General features: G+C 39.2%; 1 long non-coding RNA gene across 50 annotated transcripts in view; it reads left to right on the top strand.

The window, feature by feature from the left end:
- Positions 1-17,842, top strand: part of LOC105155340 (retrovirus-related Pol polyprotein from transposon TNT 1-94) — a 51,207-nt gene that overhangs the window by 15,388 nt on the left and 17,977 nt on the right. For 38 of the 50 annotated variants that reach the window (XR_016063578.1, XR_016063579.1, XR_016063600.1 and 35 more), the window contains 40 exons: positions 90-1,970; positions 2,069-2,107; positions 2,211-2,273; positions 2,370-2,492; positions 2,605-2,681; positions 2,760-2,922; positions 3,039-3,180; positions 3,296-3,358; positions 3,629-5,507; positions 5,605-5,643; positions 5,747-5,809; positions 5,906-6,028; positions 6,141-6,217; positions 6,296-6,458; positions 6,575-6,716; positions 6,832-6,894; positions 7,197-9,075; positions 9,174-9,212; positions 9,316-9,378; positions 9,475-9,597; positions 9,710-9,786; positions 9,865-10,027; positions 10,144-10,285; positions 10,401-10,463; positions 10,734-12,612; positions 12,710-12,748; positions 12,852-12,914; positions 13,011-13,133; positions 13,246-13,322; positions 13,401-13,563; positions 13,680-13,821; positions 13,937-13,999; positions 14,302-16,180; positions 16,279-16,317; positions 16,421-16,483; positions 16,580-16,702; positions 16,815-16,891; positions 16,970-17,132; positions 17,249-17,390; positions 17,506-17,568. This is a non-coding gene — a long non-coding RNA (retrovirus-related Pol polyprotein from transposon TNT 1-94). The remainder of the gene's footprint in view (positions 1-89; positions 1,971-2,068; positions 2,108-2,210; positions 2,274-2,369; positions 2,493-2,604; positions 2,682-2,759; positions 2,923-3,038; positions 3,181-3,295; positions 3,359-3,628; positions 5,508-5,604; positions 5,644-5,746; positions 5,810-5,905; positions 6,029-6,140; positions 6,218-6,295; positions 6,459-6,574; positions 6,717-6,831; positions 6,895-7,196; positions 9,076-9,173; positions 9,213-9,315; positions 9,379-9,474; positions 9,598-9,709; positions 9,787-9,864; positions 10,028-10,143; positions 10,286-10,400; positions 10,464-10,733; positions 12,613-12,709; positions 12,749-12,851; positions 12,915-13,010; positions 13,134-13,245; positions 13,323-13,400; positions 13,564-13,679; positions 13,822-13,936; positions 14,000-14,301; positions 16,181-16,278; positions 16,318-16,420; positions 16,484-16,579; positions 16,703-16,814; positions 16,892-16,969; positions 17,133-17,248; positions 17,391-17,505; positions 17,569-17,842) is intronic. The other 12 variants (XR_016063580.1, XR_016063615.1, XR_016063589.1 and 9 more) reach the window with 12 other exon arrangements.

Raw genomic sequence — 17,842 nt, 5'->3', positions numbered from 1 at the left:
TTACCCTTAGATGTTTCTTTCCTTGCATTTGCATTTTATGCATCGACATACGTCCAACTCACAACTTATTGTTTGCATATGTTGTGCAGTGCATTGCTTCTTTCTGAGCACGTGGCAGTCCAAAGTCGGAGATTTCTCGCCTACTCCCCTGACATTGTCCTATGTATGTGAGAGTGGCTTTTCTGCATCTTTATATGTTAGTGTGGCTATAGATGTGCGCTATGCAGCTTTGCTTTTCCCTGCTCACAGGCTTTTGAGTGTTTTTCAGCTCCATATGTTAAACAAGTGTTGTTCGACGGATGTCGTCCAAGGCATAGGAGCCGTGACTCTTTTTCCCCCCAGTGTTGTTGAGTACATTCTCATTTTGCTTACTTGTTGTTTCCAATGTGTTTCATTGTTTATTGTTTGCGTAGTACTCGATTTCTTACTTAGGATGGTTTGTTTACATGATTCAAGCATCAAATACATCAAATAAATCTTACATGGCTAGTTATGTAAACATTGTAAAAAATAAAAAACCAATACGCCGTGGTGTAAGTTTATGTAAGTTACTTTGAGAGGATGCGTACGGAGATTTGATCCGTCGAGAGACTAACGGAAGAAATGGCTTGAAGCGGCGATTTATAGAAAGATGTGCAAATGCAAAAACCTGACTGAAAAATTTCGTTGGGGGTTTTGACATTTTAGTGCCAATTAGATGGATGGCTTCGTCTAATTGAATTTCTATTCGTTGCTCGCCGTCTTTTCACGTCTCTCTCTGGCCTTTGGATCTCCCAGTGCTATCCCTCTTAAGAATAGAAATTCCCTATGGTTCCGTGGCGCTCCGAGTCTGTGTAATTTTTTATGTGTGGTTTCTTGATAAGATTTTTTATTTTTTTGGTACACTCTATTTAATTTCTTTATGATATAAAATTGGGGTTGTATTTGATGGAGGAATTCGTGAAGGTAATGATCTTGAGGGCCTCTGTGAAGAAGATCGTGGTTTCTATGGGTAACTGTTATTTGCTGGGAAACAACTGAGGGATGGTAGGACTCTCACTGAGAATTCCACATGTTACGTATAGCATGTGGGTAATGATATTATGAGAAGTGTTGTTTGTTGTGGATTTAGCCTGCTGATATGTTGTTTGCTTTGTTATCTATTGTGCATCTAAGCCATCTTTTGGCTGTATCTACGTGGCTCTTTTTGCCAGTTTTGGTTTCTGTTCTTGAACGTCATGATTACAAACACCGTCATTATGAAGTTTTCTTTGGTTTCCAATAATTCTCTTAATTAGTTTTGTTATAATCATAATTGTTTTCTTGCGGCTGTAATCTTACCTTAGTTCTACGATGTATCCCTGAACTTTTCGACAATGAGATGATGGTGGGAAGAGTCCTCATCTCTCTGTACGATTATCATGCTCAAGTTATAAATTCCTAATTTTGCCAAGGGTCTTGCGTATGCCTGCTTGATTGTTTAATATATATCTTATTCTTCATGTTTATGAGATTCATCAACTTGGGAGACATTCTGTTTCTGTTTAAGGGCATTGGACATGTTGTCAGAGTTTTCGAAACGTGTGGAAGATCCATTTGATACATTGATATTCCTAATGATGCGTAGTTCTGAAAACAGAATGCTGTCAGGAGTAGTTTGTTGATTTAGGTTAAAAGGGGATGCGGCTTTGTGATATCAACACCCCAATTCATCTTTCCTAGGCCTGTAAACCATTAATAAACATGTGTTGTTTGATCACTTTATTGTTTTGGCATCTTGCTAATTTTTAACTTCTTCACTTTTTTCGCAGGCTATAATATAAAAGTCGTCACATAACTTTATAGATAACCTGACTTCAACTATTGCTGCTATTTCGAAGAGCACGACCTTGGAGATTCAGCAGTGCTATCAGGAACGCTGCCTGCAAGCCCAAAGTTCCTAAGGGAATTGCATTTTATTTTAGGCATAGAACTCTTTGTGGAGCACTCAGGTGAGTTGGGCTTAGGTACATGGACATATTCTTACATTGCCTGTATCCTTTTCCTTCTCTTGTTTGCTGTGCTGCAAATTAGAATGTTTATTTGGCAGGGGGTATGCTGGTTCTGTCACAGCTTCAGATACTCAGAGGTAATTTCTGATATTCTTTTTCTTTGTACTTGAGCTATACATCTTGAAAGAGCAAGTGTCCCAAATCTAGTTGGAGACAATTAGTTGTGATGCACATCTGCAGGTTCGTATGAACTTCATTCAAAGGAATTGGTGATGCTGCCTCCGCAAAGGACATGTGACGCAGGTGCATTAGCTTTGTAGTTGTAGAGCATGTCGAAGTTTAATAGCTTGTTTATCTGTTGTACAAAGTTGATCGGGTTTGCTGTTTGATTTTTGGCAGCCCTGGAAGGGAATACGGACAGCACCACCTCCCCGTACTAGTAAAACTATGCTTGCACAAGCTGTCGCAACTGAAGCTGGTGCAAAGTTTGTCAACATATCTGTAGGGAGCATTGCGTTTAAAGTACGGTGTTCTTAGTAGCCCTTCACTTTCGTAGTCTTTCTTTTTCAATTATCTTTTCTTCCCCCTTAAATATCAACTCGTAATTTGTTTTGCATTTACTGGTTTGGTGAAGGAGAAAGAGGGAAATAGGTAAAAGCAGTATTCTCTTTGGTGTGGCAAAATAGCCCAAGTGTCTTTTCTTTTTATGAGGTTGGTACAATCTTCCACTATTTCCATCTCGTTTTCTTATCATTCTCTTCTCTTATCTTCTTTTGTTTATGTGTTCAGCATAGGGTGACGACATGCCACGGAGAGGGGAAAATCCTGGGGAACAAGAATCAATGTGCAAAATTAAATATGAATTGAACATGGTTGGCTTGCGTACACAGGGGAAGGAACGCGTACTACTCCTTGAAGCCACAAAAAGACCTAGCGATCCACTTCCCGAGAGGTTTTTCCATTCGCGGACCTTAGAGCTTTTTCTAACGGAAAGGAGAGAAGTGTTTGTTGTATTTGATTAAAAATCATCCCTAACCAGCAACTTCTTTTAAAACCGTTTGGGTGCAGACCAATGGTTAGCATGCCACATGCTCGAAATAGGGAAAATTTCTTAAAGGTGATATGAGCTAAGGAAGAATTGGGTGCAACAAATTCGGATATTGAAGCTGATTCTAGTGCGATGGAATGGTATTCAGGACGTGATCTAAAGGTTTGTGCAGTAAATGTGGGAAACATGCATATATCACTAACTATTTTGCTTTGTACTCTGGGTTAATTATTCGTTTACTACTTCCATTCGATTCAGGAAATTGTATGTTTTGCAGAATCTGTGTGTGACGGCAGCTGCACATTGCGCTATAAGAGAAATTTTTGAGATGGAGTACAAGGTGTGTAAACTTGACTCGTGTCATTTTGTTATGATGGAGCCCATCATTCAATTTGGACTTGAACTACTGAAAATTCACAAGTTCTCATGCGTAGAAGATTGAGGCCCGTTGCTTTATTATTTTTTCTATTTCGCGATAAACGCTACTTCCAGTCATCTTTTGACTTAGCCTTCCAATATAATTACCCTTAGATGTTTCTTTCCTTGCATTTGCATTTTATGCATCGACATACATCCAACTCACAACTTATTGTTTGCATATGTTGTGCAGTCCATTGCTTCTTTCTGAGCACGTGGCAGTCCAAAGTCGGAGATTTCCCGCCTACTCCCCTGACATTGTCCTATGTATGTGAGAGTGGCTTTTCTGCATCTTTATATGTTAGTGTGGCTATAGATGTGCGCTATGCAGCTTTGCTTTTCCCTGCTCACAGGCTTTTGAGTGTTTTTCAGCTCCATATGTTAAACAAGTGTTGTTCGACGGATGTCGTCCAAGGCATAGGAGCCGTGACTCTTTTTCCCCCCAATGTTGTTGAGTACATTCTCATTTTGCTTACTTGTTGTTTCCAATGTGTTTCATTGTTTATTGTTTGCGTAGTACTCGATTTCTTACTTAGGATGGTTTGTTTACATGATTCAAGCATCAAATACATCAAATAAATCTTACATGGCTAGTTATGTAAACATTGTAAAAAATAAAAAACCAATACGCCGTGGTGTAAGTTTATGTAAGTTACTTTGAGAGGATGCGTACGGAGATTTGATCCGTCGAGAGACTAACGGAAGAAATGGCTTGAAGCGGCGATTTATAGAAAGATGTGCAAATGCAAAAACCTGACTGAAAAATTTCGTTGGGGTTTTGAATTTTAGTGCCAATTAGATGGATGGCTTCGTCTAATTGAATTTCTATTCGTTGCTCGCCGTCTCTTCACGTCTCTCTCTGGCCTTTGGATCTCCCAGTGGTATCCCTCTTAAGAATAGAAATTCCCTATGGATCCGTGGCGCTCCGAGTCTGTGTAATTTTTTATGTGTGGTTTCTTGATAAGATTTTTTATTTTTTTGGTACACTCTATTTAATTTCTTTATGATATAAAATTGGGGTTGTATTTGATGGAGGAATTCGTGAAGGTAATGATCTTGAGGGCCTCTGTGAAGAAGATCGTGGTTTCTATGGGTAACTGTTATTTGCTGGGAAACAACTGAGGGATGGTAGGACTCTCACTGAGAATTCCACATGTTACGTATAGCATGTGGGTAATGATATTATGAGAAGTGTTGTTTGTTGTGGATTTAGCCTGCTGATATGTTGTTTGCTTTGTTATCTATTGTGCATCTAAGCCATCTTTTGGCTGTATCTACGTGGCTCTTTTTGCCAGTTTTGGTTTCTGTTCTTGAACGTCATGATTACAAACACCATCATTATGAAGTTTTCTTTGGTTTCCAATAATTCTCTTAATTAGTTTTGTTATAATCATAATTGTTTTCTTGCGGCTGTAATCTTACCTTAGTTCTACGATGTATCCCTGAACTTTTCGACAATGAGATGATGGTGGGAAGAGTCCTCATCTCTCTGTACGATTATCATGCTCAAGTTATAAATTCCTAATTTTGCCAAGGGTCTTGCGTATGCCTGCTTGATTGTTTAATATATATCTTATTCTTCATGTTTATGAGATTCATCAACTTGGGAGACATTCTGTTTCTGTTTAAGGGCATTGGACATGTTGTCAGAGTTTTCGAAACGTGTGGAAGATCCATTTGATACATTGATATTCCTAATGATGCGTAGTTCTGAAAACAGAATGCTGTCAGGAGTAGTTTGTTGATTTAGGTTAAAAGGGGATGCGGCTTTGTGATATCAACACCCCAATTCATCTTTCCTAGGCCTGTAAACCATTAATAAACATGTGTTGTTTGATCACTTTATTGTTTTGGCATCTTGCTAATTTTTAACTTCTTCACTTTTTTCGCAGGCTATAATATAAAAGTCGTCACATAACTTTATAGATAACCTGACTTCAACTATTGCTGCTATTTCGAAGAGCACGACCTTGGAGATTCAGCAGTGCTATCAGGAACGCTGCCTGCAAGCCCAAAGTTCCTAAGGGAATTGCATTTTATTTTAGGCATAGAACTCTTTGCGGAGCACTCAGGTGAGTTGGGCTTAGGTACATGGACATATTCTTACATTGCCTGTATCCGTTTCCTTCTCTTGTTGCTGTGCTGCAAATTAGAATGTTTATTTGGCAGGGGGTATGCTGGTTCTGTCACAGCTTCAGATACTCAGAGGTAATTTCTGATATTCTTTTTCTTTGTACTTGAGCTATACATCTTGAAAGAGCAAGTGTCCCAAATCTAGTTGGAGACAATTAGTTGTGATGCACATCTGCAGGTTCGTATGAACTTCATTCAAAGGAATTGGTGATGCTGCCTCCGCAAAGGACATGTGACGCAGGTGCATTAGCTTTGTAGTTGTAGAGCATGTCGAAGTTTAATAGCTTGTTTATCTGTTGTACAAAGTTGATCGGGTTTGCTGTTTGATTTTTGGCAGCCCTGGAAGGGAATACGGACAGCACCACCTCCCCGTACTAGTAAAACTATGCTTGCACAAGCTGTCGCAACTGAAGCTGGTGCAAAGTTTGTCAACATATCTGTAGGGAGCATTGCGTTTAAAGTACGGTGTTCTTAGTAGCCCTTCACTTTCGTAGTCTTTCTTTTTCAATTATCTTTTCTTCCCCCTTAAATATCAACTCGTAATTTGTTTTGCATTTACTGGTTTGGTGAAGGAGAAAGAGGGAAATAGGTAAAAGCAGTATTCTCTTTGGTGTGGCAAAATAGCCCAAGTGTCTTTTCTTTTTATGAGGTTGGTACAATCTTCCACTATTTCCATCTCGTTTTCTTATCATTCTCTTCTCTTATCTTCTTTTGTTTATGTGTTCAGCATAGGGTGACGACATGCCACGGAGAGGGGAAAATCCTGGGGAACAAGAATCAATGTGCAAAATTAAATATGAATTGAACATGGTTGGCTTGCGTACACAGGGGAAGGAACGCGTACTACTCCTTGAAGCCACAAAAAGACCTAGCGATCCACTTCCCGAGAGGTTTTTCCATTCGCGGACCTTAGAGCTTTTTCTAACGGAAAGGAGAGAAGTGTTTGTTGTATTTGATTAAAAATCATCCCTAACCAGCAACTTCTTTTAAAACCGTTTGGGTGCAGACCAATGGTTAGCATGCCACATGCTCGAAATAGGGAAAATTTCTTAAAGGTGATATGAGCTAAGGAAGAATTGGGTGCAACAAATTCGGATATTGAAGCTGATTCTAGTGCGATGGAATGGTATTCAGGACGTGATCTAAAGGTTTGTGCAGTAAATGTGGGAAACATGCATATATCACTAACTATTTTGCTTTGTACTCTGGGTTAATTATTCGTTTACTACTTCCATTCGATTCAGGAAATTGTATGTTTTGCAGAATCTGTGTGTGACGGCAGCTGCACATTGCGCTATAAGAGAAATTTTTGAGATGGAGTACAAGGTGTGTAAACTTGACTCGTGTCATTTTGTTATGATGGTTCAAACAAAACTAGGATGTGGCAGTCCATTGAGCCCATCATTCAATTTGGACTTGAACTACTGAAAATTCACAAGTTCTCATGCGTAGAAGATTGAGGCCCGTTGCTTTATTATTTTTTCTATTTCGCGATAAACGCTACTTCCAGTCATCTTTTGACTTAGCCTTCCAATATAATTACCCTTAGATGTTTCTTTCCTTGCATTTGCATTTTATGCATCGACATACGTCCAACTCACAACTTATTGTTTGCATATGTTGTGCAGTCCATTGCTTCTTTCTGAGCACGTGGCAGTCCAAAGTCGGAGATTTCCCGCCTACTCCCCTGACATTGTCCTATGTATGTGAGAGTGGCTTTTCTGCATCTTTATATGTTAGTGTGGCTATAGATGTGCGCTATGCAGCTTTGCTTTTCCCTGCTCACAGGCTTTTGAGTGTTTTTCAGCTCCATATGTTAAACAAGTGTTGTTCGACGGATGTCGTCCAAGGCATAGGAGCCGTGACTCTTTTTCCCCCCAGTGTTGTTGAGTACATTCTCATTTTGCTTACTTGTTGTTTCCAATGTGTTTCATTGTTTATTGTTTGCGTAGTACTCGATTTCTTACTTAGGATGGTTTGTTTACATGATTCAAGCATCAAATACATCAAATAAATCTTACATGGCTAGTTATGTAAACATTGTAAAAAATAAAAAACCAATACGCCGTGGTGTAAGTTTATGTAAGTTACTTTGAGAGGATGCGTACGGAGATTTGATCCGTCGAGAGACTAACGGAAGAAATGGCTTGAAGCGGCGATTTATAGAAAGATGTGCAAATGCAAAAACCTGACTGAAAAATTTCGTTGGGGTTTTGAATTTTAGTGCCAATTAGATGGATGGCTTCGTCTAATTGAATTTCTATTCGTTGCTCGCCGTCTCTTCACGTCTCTCTCTGGCCTTTGGATCTCCCAGTGGTATCCCTCTTAAGAATAGAAATTCCCTATGGATCCGTGGCGCTCCGAGTCTGTGTAATTTTTTATGTGTGGTTTCTTGATAAGATTTTTTATTTTTTTGGTACACTCTATTTAATTTCTTTATGATATAAAATTGGGGTTGTATTTGATGGAGGAATTCGTGAAGGTAATGATCTTGAGGGCCTCTGTGAAGAAGATCGTGGTTTCTATGGGTAACTGTTATTTGCTGGGAAACAACTGAGGGATGGTAGGACTCTCACTGAGAATTCCACATGTTACGTATAGCATGTGGGTAATGATATTATGAGAAGTGTTGTTTGTTGTGGATTTAGCCTGCTGATATGTTGTTTGCTTTGTTATCTATTGTGCATCTAAGCCATCTTTTGGCTGTATCTACGTGGCTCTTTTTGCCAGTTTTGGTTTCTGTTCTTGAACGTCATGATTACAAACACCGTCATTATGAAGTTTTCTTTGGTTTCCAATAATTCTCTTAATTAGTTTTGTTATAATCATAATTGTTTTCTTGCGGCTGTAATCTTACCTTAGTTCTACGATGTATCCCTGAACTTTTCGACAATGAGATGATGGTGGGAAGAGTCCTCATCTCTCTGTACGATTATCATGCTCAAGTTATAAATTCCTAATTTTGCCAAGGGTCTTGCGTATGCCTGCTTGATTGTTTAATATATATCTTATTCTTCTCGTTTATGAGATTCATCAACTTGGGAGACATTCTGTTTCTGTTTAAGGGCATTGGACATGTTGTCAGAGTTTTCGAAACGTGTGGAAGATCCATTTGATACATTGATATTCCTAATGATGCGTAGTTCTGAAAACAGAATGCTGTCAGGAGTAGTTTGTTGATTTAGGTTAAAAGGGGATGCGGCTTTGTGATATCAACACCCCAATTCATCTTTCCTAGGCCTGTAAACCATTAATAAACATGTGTTGTTTGATCACTTTATTGTTTTGGCATCTTGCTAATTTTTAACTTCTTCACTTTTTTCGCAGGCTATAATATAAAAGTCGTCACATAACTTTATAGATAACCTGACTTCAACTATTGCTGCTATTTCGAAGAGCACGACCTTGGAGATTCAGCAGTGCTATCAGGAACGCTGCCTGCAAGCCCAAAGTTCCTAAGGGAATTGCATTTTATTTTAGGCATAGAACTCTTTGTGGAGCACTCAGGTGAGTTGGGCTTAGGTACATGGACATATTCTTACATTGCCTGTATCCTTTTCCTTCTCTTGTTTGCTGTGCTGCAAATTAGAATGTTTATTTGGCAGGGGGTATGCTGGTTCTGTCACAGCTTCAGATACTCAGAGGTAATTTCTGATATTCTTTTTCTTTGTACTTGAGCTATACATCTTGAAAGAGCAAGTGTCCCAAATCTAGTTGGAGACAATTAGTTGTGATGCACATCTGCAGGTTCGTATGAACTTCATTCAAAGGAATTGGTGATGCTGCCTCCGCAAAGGACATGTGACGCAGGTGCATTAGCTTTGTAGTTGTAGAGCATGTCGAAGTTTAATAGCTTGTTTATCTGTTGTACAAAGTTGATCGGGTTTGCTGTTTGATTTTTGGCAGCCCTGGAAGGGAATACGGACAGCACCACCTCCCCGTACTAGTAAAACTATGCTTGCACAAGCTGTCGCAACTGAAGCTGGTGCAAAGTTTGTCAACATATCTGTAGGGAGCATTGCGTTTAAAGTACGGTGTTCTTAGTAGCCCTTCACTTTCGTAGTCTTTCTTTTTCAATTATCTTTTCTTCCCCCTTAAATATCAACTCGTAATTTGTTTTGCATTTACTGGTTTGGTGAAGGAGAAAGAGGGAAATAGGTAAAAGCAGTATTCTCTTTGGTGTGGCAAAATAGCCCAAGTGTCTTTTCTTTTTATGAGGTTGGTACAATCTTCCACTATTTCCATCTCGTTTTCTTATCATTCTCTTCTCTTATCTTCTTTTGTTTATGTGTTCAGCATAGGGTGACGACATGCCACGGAGAGGGGAAAATCCTGGGGAACAAGAATCAATGTGCAAAATTAAATATGAATTGAACATGGTTGGCTTGCGTACACAGGGGAAGGAACGCGTACTACTCCTTGAAGCCACAAAAAGACCTAGCGATCCACTTCCCGAGAGGTTTTTCCATTCGCGGACCTTAGAGCTTTTTCTAACGGAAAGGAGAGAAGTGTTTGTTGTATTTGATTAAAAATCATCCCTAACCAGCAACTTCTTTTAAAACCGTTTGGGTGCAGACCAATGGTTAGCATGCCACATGCTCGAAATAGGGAAAATTTCTTAAAGGTGATATGAGCTAAGGAAGAATTGGGTGCAACAAATTCGGATATTGAAGCTGATTCTAGTGCGATGGAATGGTATTCAGGACGTGATCTAAAGGTTTGTGCAGTAAATGTGGGAAACATGCATATATCACTAACTATTTTGCTTTGTACTCTGGGTTAATTATTCGTTTACTACTTCCATTCGATTCAGGAAATTGTATGTTTTGCAGAATCTGTGTGTGACGGCAGCTGCACATTGCGCTATAAGAGAAATTTTTGAGATGGAGTACAAGGTGTGTAAACTTGACTCGTGTCATTTTGTTATGATGGAGCCCATCATTCAATTTGGACTTGAACTACTGAAAATTCACAAGTTCTCATGCGTAGAAGATTGAGGCCCGTTGCTTTATTATTTTTTCTATTTCGCGATAAACGCTACTTCCAGTCATCTTTTGACTTAGCCTTCCAATATAATTACCCTTAGATGTTTCTTTCCTTGCATTTGCATTTTATGCATCGACATACATCCAACTCACAACTTATTGTTTGCATATGTTGTGCAGTCCATTGCTTCTTTCTGAGCACGTGGCAGTCCAAAGTCGGAGATTTCCCGCCTACTCCCCTGACATTGTCCTATGTATGTGAGAGTGGCTTTTCTGCATCTTTATATGTTAGTGTGGCTATAGATGTGCGCTATGCAGCTTTGCTTTTCCCTGCTCACAGGCTTTTGAGTGTTTTTCAGCTCCATATGTTAAACAAGTGTTGTTCGACGGATGTCGTCCAAGGCATAGGAGCCGTGACTCTTTTTCCCCCCAATGTTGTTGAGTACATTCTCATTTTGCTTACTTGTTGTTTCCAATGTGTTTCATTGTTTATTGTTTGCGTAGTACTCGATTTCTTACTTAGGATGGTTTGTTTACATGATTCAAGCATCAAATACATCAAATAAATCTTACATGGCTAGTTATGTAAACATTGTAAAAAATAAAAAACCAATACGCCGTGGTGTAAGTTTATGTAAGTTACTTTGAGAGGATGCGTACGGAGATTTGATCCGTCGAGAGACTAACGGAAGAAATGGCTTGAAGCGGCGATTTATAGAAAGATGTGCAAATGCAAAAACCTGACTGAAAAATTTCGTTGGGGTTTTGAATTTTAGTGCCAATTAGATGGATGGCTTCGTCTAATTGAATTTCTATTCGTTGCTCGCCGTCTCTTCACGTCTCTCTCTGGCCTTTGGATCTCCCAGTGGTATCCCTCTTAAGAATAGAAATTCCCTATGGATCCGTGGCGCTCCGAGTCTGTGTAATTTTTTATGTGTGGTTTCTTGATAAGATTTTTTATTTTTTTGGTACACTCTATTTAATTTCTTTATGATATAAAATTGGGGTTGTATTTGATGGAGGAATTCGTGAAGGTAATGATCTTGAGGGCCTCTGTGAAGAAGATCGTGGTTTCTATGGGTAACTGTTATTTGCTGGGAAACAACTGAGGGATGGTAGGACTCTCACTGAGAATTCCACATGTTACGTATAGCATGTGGGTAATGATATTATGAGAAGTGTTGTTTGTTGTGGATTTAGCCTGCTGATATGTTGTTTGCTTTGTTATCTATTGTGCATCTAAGCCATCTTTTGGCTGTATCTACGTGGCTCTTTTTGCCAGTTTTGGTTTCTGTTCTTGAACGTCATGATTACAAACACCATCATTATGAAGTTTTCTTTGGTTTCCAATAATTCTCTTAATTAGTTTTGTTATAATCATAATTGTTTTCTTGCGGCTGTAATCTTACCTTAGTTCTACGATGTATCCCTGAACTTTTCGACAATGAGATGATGGTGGGAAGAGTCCTCATCTCTCTGTACGATTATCATGCTCAAGTTATAAATTCCTAATTTTGCCAAGGGTCTTGCGTATGCCTGCTTGATTGTTTAATATATATCTTATTCTTCATGTTTATGAGATTCATCAACTTGGGAGACATTCTGTTTCTGTTTAAGGGCATTGGACATGTTGTCAGAGTTTTCGAAACGTGTGGAAGATCCATTTGATACATTGATATTCCTAATGATGCGTAGTTCTGAAAACAGAATGCTGTCAGGAGTAGTTTGTTGATTTAGGTTAAAAGGGGATGCGGCTTTGTGATATCAACACCCCAATTCATCTTTCCTAGGCCTGTAAACCATTAATAAACATGTGTTGTTTGATCACTTTATTGTTTTGGCATCTTGCTAATTTTTAACTTCTTCACTTTTTTCGCAGGCTATAATATAAAAGTCGTCACATAACTTTATAGATAACCTGACTTCAACTATTGCTGTTATTTCGAAGAGCACGACCTTGGAGATTCAGCAGTGCTATCAGGAACGCTGCCTGCAAGCCCAAAGTTCCTAAGGGAATTGCATTTTATTTTAGGCATAGAACTCTTTGCGGAGCACTCAGGTGAGTTGGGCTTAGGTACATGGACATATTCTTACATTGCCTGTATCCGTTTCCTTCTCTTGTTGCTGTGCTGCAAATTAGAATGTTTATTTGGCAGGGGGTATGCTGGTTCTGTCACAGCTTCAGATACTCAGAGGTAATTTCTGATATTCTTTTTCTTTGTACTTGAGCTATACATCTTGAAAGAGCAAGTGTCCCAAATCTAGTTGGAGACAATTAGTTGTGATGCACATCTGCAGGTTCGTATGAACTTCATTCAAAGGAATTGGTGATGCTGCCTCCGCAAAGGACATGTGACGCAGGTGCATTAGCTTTGTAGTTGTAGAGCATGTCGAAGTTTAATAGCTTGTTTATCTGTTGTACAAAGTTGATCGGGTTTGCTGTTTGATTTTTGGCAGCCCTGGAAGGGAATACGGACAGCACCACCTCCCCGTACTAGTAAAACTATGCTTGCACAAGCTGTCGCAACTGAAGCTGGTGCAAAGTTTGTCAACATATCTGTAGGGAGCATTGCGTTTAAAGTACGGTGTTCTTAGTAGCCCTTCACTTTCGTAGTCTTTCTTTTTCAATTATCTTTTCTTCCCCCTTAAATATCAACTCGTAATTTGTTTTGCATTTACTGGTTTGGTGAAGGAGAAAGAGGGAAATAGGTAAAAGCAGTATTCTCTTTGGTGTGGCAAAATAGCCCAAGTGTCTTTTCTTTTTATGAGGTTGGTACAATCTTCCACTATTTCCATCTCGTTTTCTTATCATTCTCTTCTCTTATCTTCTTTTGTTTATGTGTTCAGCATAGGGTGACGACATGCCACGGAGAGGGGAAAATCCTGGGGAACAAGAATCAATGTGCAAAATTAAATATGAATTGAACATGGTTGGCTTGCGTACACAGGGGAAGGAACGCGTACTACTCCTTGAAGCCACAAAAAGACCTAGCGATCCACTTCCCGAGAGGTTTTTCCATTCGCGGACCTTAGAGCTTTTTCTAACGGAAAGGAGAGAAGTGTTTGTTGTATTTGATTAAAAATCATCCCTAACCAGCAACTTCTTTTAAAACCGTTTGGGTGCAGACCAATGGTTAGCATGCCACATGCTCGAAATAGGGAAAATTTCTTAAAGGTGATATGAGCTAAGGAAGAATTGGGTGCAACAAATTCGGATATTGAAGCTGATTCTAGTGCGATGGAATGGTATTCAGGACGTGATCTAAAGGTTTGTGCAGTAAATGTGGGAAACATGCATATATCACTAACTATTTTGCTTTGTACTCTGGGTTAATTATTCGTTTACTACTTCCATTCGATTCAGGAAATTGTATGTTTTGCAGAATCTGTGTGTGACGGCAGCTGCACATTGCGCTATAAGAGAAATTTTTGAGATGGAGTACAAGGTGTGTAAACTTGACTCGTGTCATTTTGTTATGATGGTTCAAACAAAACTAGGATGTGGCAGTCCATTGAGCCCATCATTCAATTTGGACTTGAACTACTGAAAATTCACAAGTTCTCATGCGTAGAAGATTGAGGCCCGTTGCTTTATTATTTTTTCTATTTCGCGATAAACGCTACTTCCAGTCATCTTTTGACTTAGCCTTCCAATATAATTACCCTTAGATGTTTCTTTCCTTGCATTTGCATTTTATGCATCGACATACGTCCAACTCACAACTTATTGTTTGCATATGTTGTGCAGTCCATTGCTTCTTTCTGAGCACGTGGCAGTCCAAAGTCGGAGATTTCCCGCCTACTCCCCTGACATTGTCCTATGTATGTGAGAGTGGCTTTTCTGCATCTTTATATGTTAGTGTGGCTATAGATGTGCGCTATGCAGCTTTGCTTTTCCCTGCTCACAGGCTTTTGAGTGTTTTTCAGCTCCATATGTTAAACAAGTGTTGTTCGACGGATGTCGTCCAAGGCATAGGAGCCGTGACTCTTTTTCCCCCCAGTGTTGTTGAGTACATTCTCATTTTGCTTACTTGTTGTTTCCAATGTGTTTCATTGTTTATTGTTTGCGTAGTACTCGATTTCTTACTTAGGATGGTTTGTTTACATGATTCAAGCATCAAATACATCAAATAAATCTTACATGGCTAGTTATGTAAACATTGTAAAAAATAAAAAACCAATACGCCGTGGTGTAAGTTTATGTAAGTTACTTTGAGAGGATGCGTACGGAGATTTGATCCGTCGAGAGACTAACGGAAGAAATGGCTTGAAGCGGCGATTTATAGAAAGATGTGCAAATGCAAAAACCTGACTGAAAAATTTCGTTGGGGTTTTGAATTTTAGTGCCAATTAGATGGATGGCTTCGTCTAATTGAATTTCTATTCGTTGCTCGCCGTCTCTTCACGTCTCTCTCTGGCCTTTGGATCTCCCAGTGGTATCCCTCTTAAGAATAGAAATTCCCTATGGATCCGTGGCGCTCCGAGTCTGTGTAATTTTTTATGTGTGGTTTCTTGATAAGATTTTTTATTTTTTTGGTACACTCTATTTAATTTCTTTATGATATAAAATTGGGGTTGTATTTGATGGAGGAATTCGTGAAGGTAATGATCTTGAGGGCCTCTGTGAAGAAGATCGTGGTTTCTATGGGTAACTGTTATTTGCTGGGAAACAACTGAGGGATGGTAGGACTCTCACTGAGAATTCCACATGTTACGTATAGCATGTGGGTAATGATATTATGAGAAGTGTTGTTTGTTGTGGATTTAGCCTGCTGATATGTTGTTTGCTTTGTTATCTATTGTGCATCTAAGCCATCTTTTGGCTGTATCTACGTGGCTCTTTTTGCCAGTTTTGGTTTCTGTTCTTGAACGTCATGATTACAAACACCGTCATTATGAAGTTTTCTTTGGTTTCCAATAATTCTCTTAATTAGTTTTGTTATAATCATAATTGTTTTCTTGCGGCTGTAATCTTACCTTAGTTCTACGATGTATCCCTGAACTTTTCGACAATGAGATGATGGTGGGAAGAGTCCTCATCTCTCTGTACGATTATCATGCTCAAGTTATAAATTCCTAATTTTGCCAAGGGTCTTGCGTATGCCTGCTTGATTGTTTAATATATATCTTATTCTTCTCGTTTATGAGATTCATCAACTTGGGAGACATTCTGTTTCTGTTTAAGGGCATTGGACATGTTGTCAGAGTTTTCGAAACGTGTGGAAGATCCATTTGATACATTGATATTCCTAATGATGCGTAGTTCTGAAAACAGAATGCTGTCAGGAGTAGTTTGTTGATTTAGGTTAAAAGGGGATGCGGCTTTGTGATATCAACACCCCAATTCATCTTTCCTAGGCCTGTAAACCATTAATAAACATGTGTTGTTTGATCACTTTATTGTTTTGGCATCTTGCTAATTTTTAACTTCTTCACTTTTTTCGCAGGCTATAATATAAAAGTCGTCACATAACTTTATAGATAACCTGACTTCAACTATTGCTGCTATTTCGAAGAGCACGACCTTGGAGATTCAGCAGTGCTATCAGGAACGCTGCCTGCAAGCCCAAAGTTCCTAAGGGAATTGCATTTTATTTTAGGCATAGAACTCTTTGTGGAGCACTCAGGTGAGTTGGGCTTAGGTACATGGACATATTCTTACATTGCCTGTATCCTTTTCCTTCTCTTGTTTGCTGTGCTGCAAATTAGAATGTTTATTTGGCAGGGGGTATGCTGGTTCTGTCACAGCTTCAGATACTCAGAGGTAATTTCTGATATTCTTTTTCTTTGTACTTGAGCTATACATCTTGAAAGAGCAAGTGTCCCAAATCTAGTTGGAGACAATTAGTTGTGATGCACATCTGCAGGTTCGTATGAACTTCATTCAAAGGAATTGGTGATGCTGCCTCCGCAAAGGACATGTGACGCAGGTGCATTAGCTTTGTAGTTGTAGAGCATGTCGAAGTTTAATAGCTTGTTTATCTGTTGTACAAAGTTGATCGGGTTTGCTGTTTGATTTTTGGCAGCCCTGGAAGGGAATACGGACAGCACCACCTCCCCGTACTAGTAAAACTATGCTTGCACAAGCTGTCGCAACTGAAGCTGGTGCAAAGTTTGTCAACATATCTGTAGGGAGCATTGCGTTTAAAGTACGGTGTTCTTAGTAGCCCTTCACTTTCGTAGTCTTTCTTTTTCAATTATCTTTTCTTCCCCCTTAAATATCAACTCGTAATTTGTTTTGCATTTACTGGTTTGGTGAAGGAGAAAGAGGGAAATAGGTAAAAGCAGTATTCTCTTTGGTGTGGCAAAATAGCCCAAGTGTCTTTTCTTTTTATGAGGTTGGTACAATCTTCCACTATTTCCATCTCGTTTTCTTATCATTCTCTTCTCTTATCTTCTTTTGTTTATGTGTTCAGCATAGGGTGACGACATGCCACGGAGAGGGGAAAATCCTGGGGAACAAGAATCAATGTGCAAAATTAAATATGAATTGAACATGGTTGGCTTGCGTACACAGGGGAAGGAACGCGTACTACTCCTTGAAGCCACAAAAAGACCTAGCGATCCACTTCCCGAGAGGTTTTTCCATTCGCGGACCTTAGAGCTTTTTCTAACGGAAAGGAGAGAAGTGTTTGTTGTATTTGATTAAAAATCATCCCTAACCAGCAACTTCTTTTAAAACCGTTTGGGTGCAGACCAATGGTTAGCATGCCACATGCTCGAAATAGGGAAAATTTCTTAAAGGTGATATGAGCTAAGGAAGAATTGGGTGCAACAAATTCGGATATTGAAGCTGATTCTAGTGCGATGGAATGGTATTCAGGACGTGATCTAAAGGTTTGTGCAGTAAATGTGGGAAACATGCATATATCACTAACTATTTTGCTTTGTACTCTGGGTTAATTATTCGTTTACTACTTCCATTCGATTCAGGAAATTGTATGTTTTGCAGAATCTGTGTGTGACGGCAGCTGCACATTGCGCTATAAGAGAAATTTTTGAGATGGAGTACAAGGTGTGTAAACTTGACTCGTGTCATTTTGTTATGATGGTTCAAACAAAACTAGGATGTGGCAGTCCATTGAGCCCATCATTCAATTTGGACTTGAACTACTGAAAATTCACAAGTTCTCATGCGTAGAAGATTGAGGCCCGTTGCTTTATTATTTTTTCTATTTCGCGATAAACGCTACTTCCAGTCATCTTTTGACTTAGCCTTCCAATATAATTACCCTTAGATGTTTCTTTCCTTGCATTTGCATTTTATGCATCGACATACGTCCAACTCA

The sequence above is a fragment of the Sesamum indicum genome, linkage group LG13 (assembly GCF_026168435.1).
Source record: "Sesamum indicum cultivar Baizhima isolate 11 linkage group LG13, ASM2616843v1, whole genome shotgun sequence".
In the NCBI taxonomy this organism is placed as follows: Eukaryota; Viridiplantae; Streptophyta; class Magnoliopsida; order Lamiales; family Pedaliaceae; genus Sesamum; species Sesamum indicum.
Note: the sequence above shows the minus strand (reverse complement) of the source record. Positions and strands in the feature narration are given on the sequence as shown.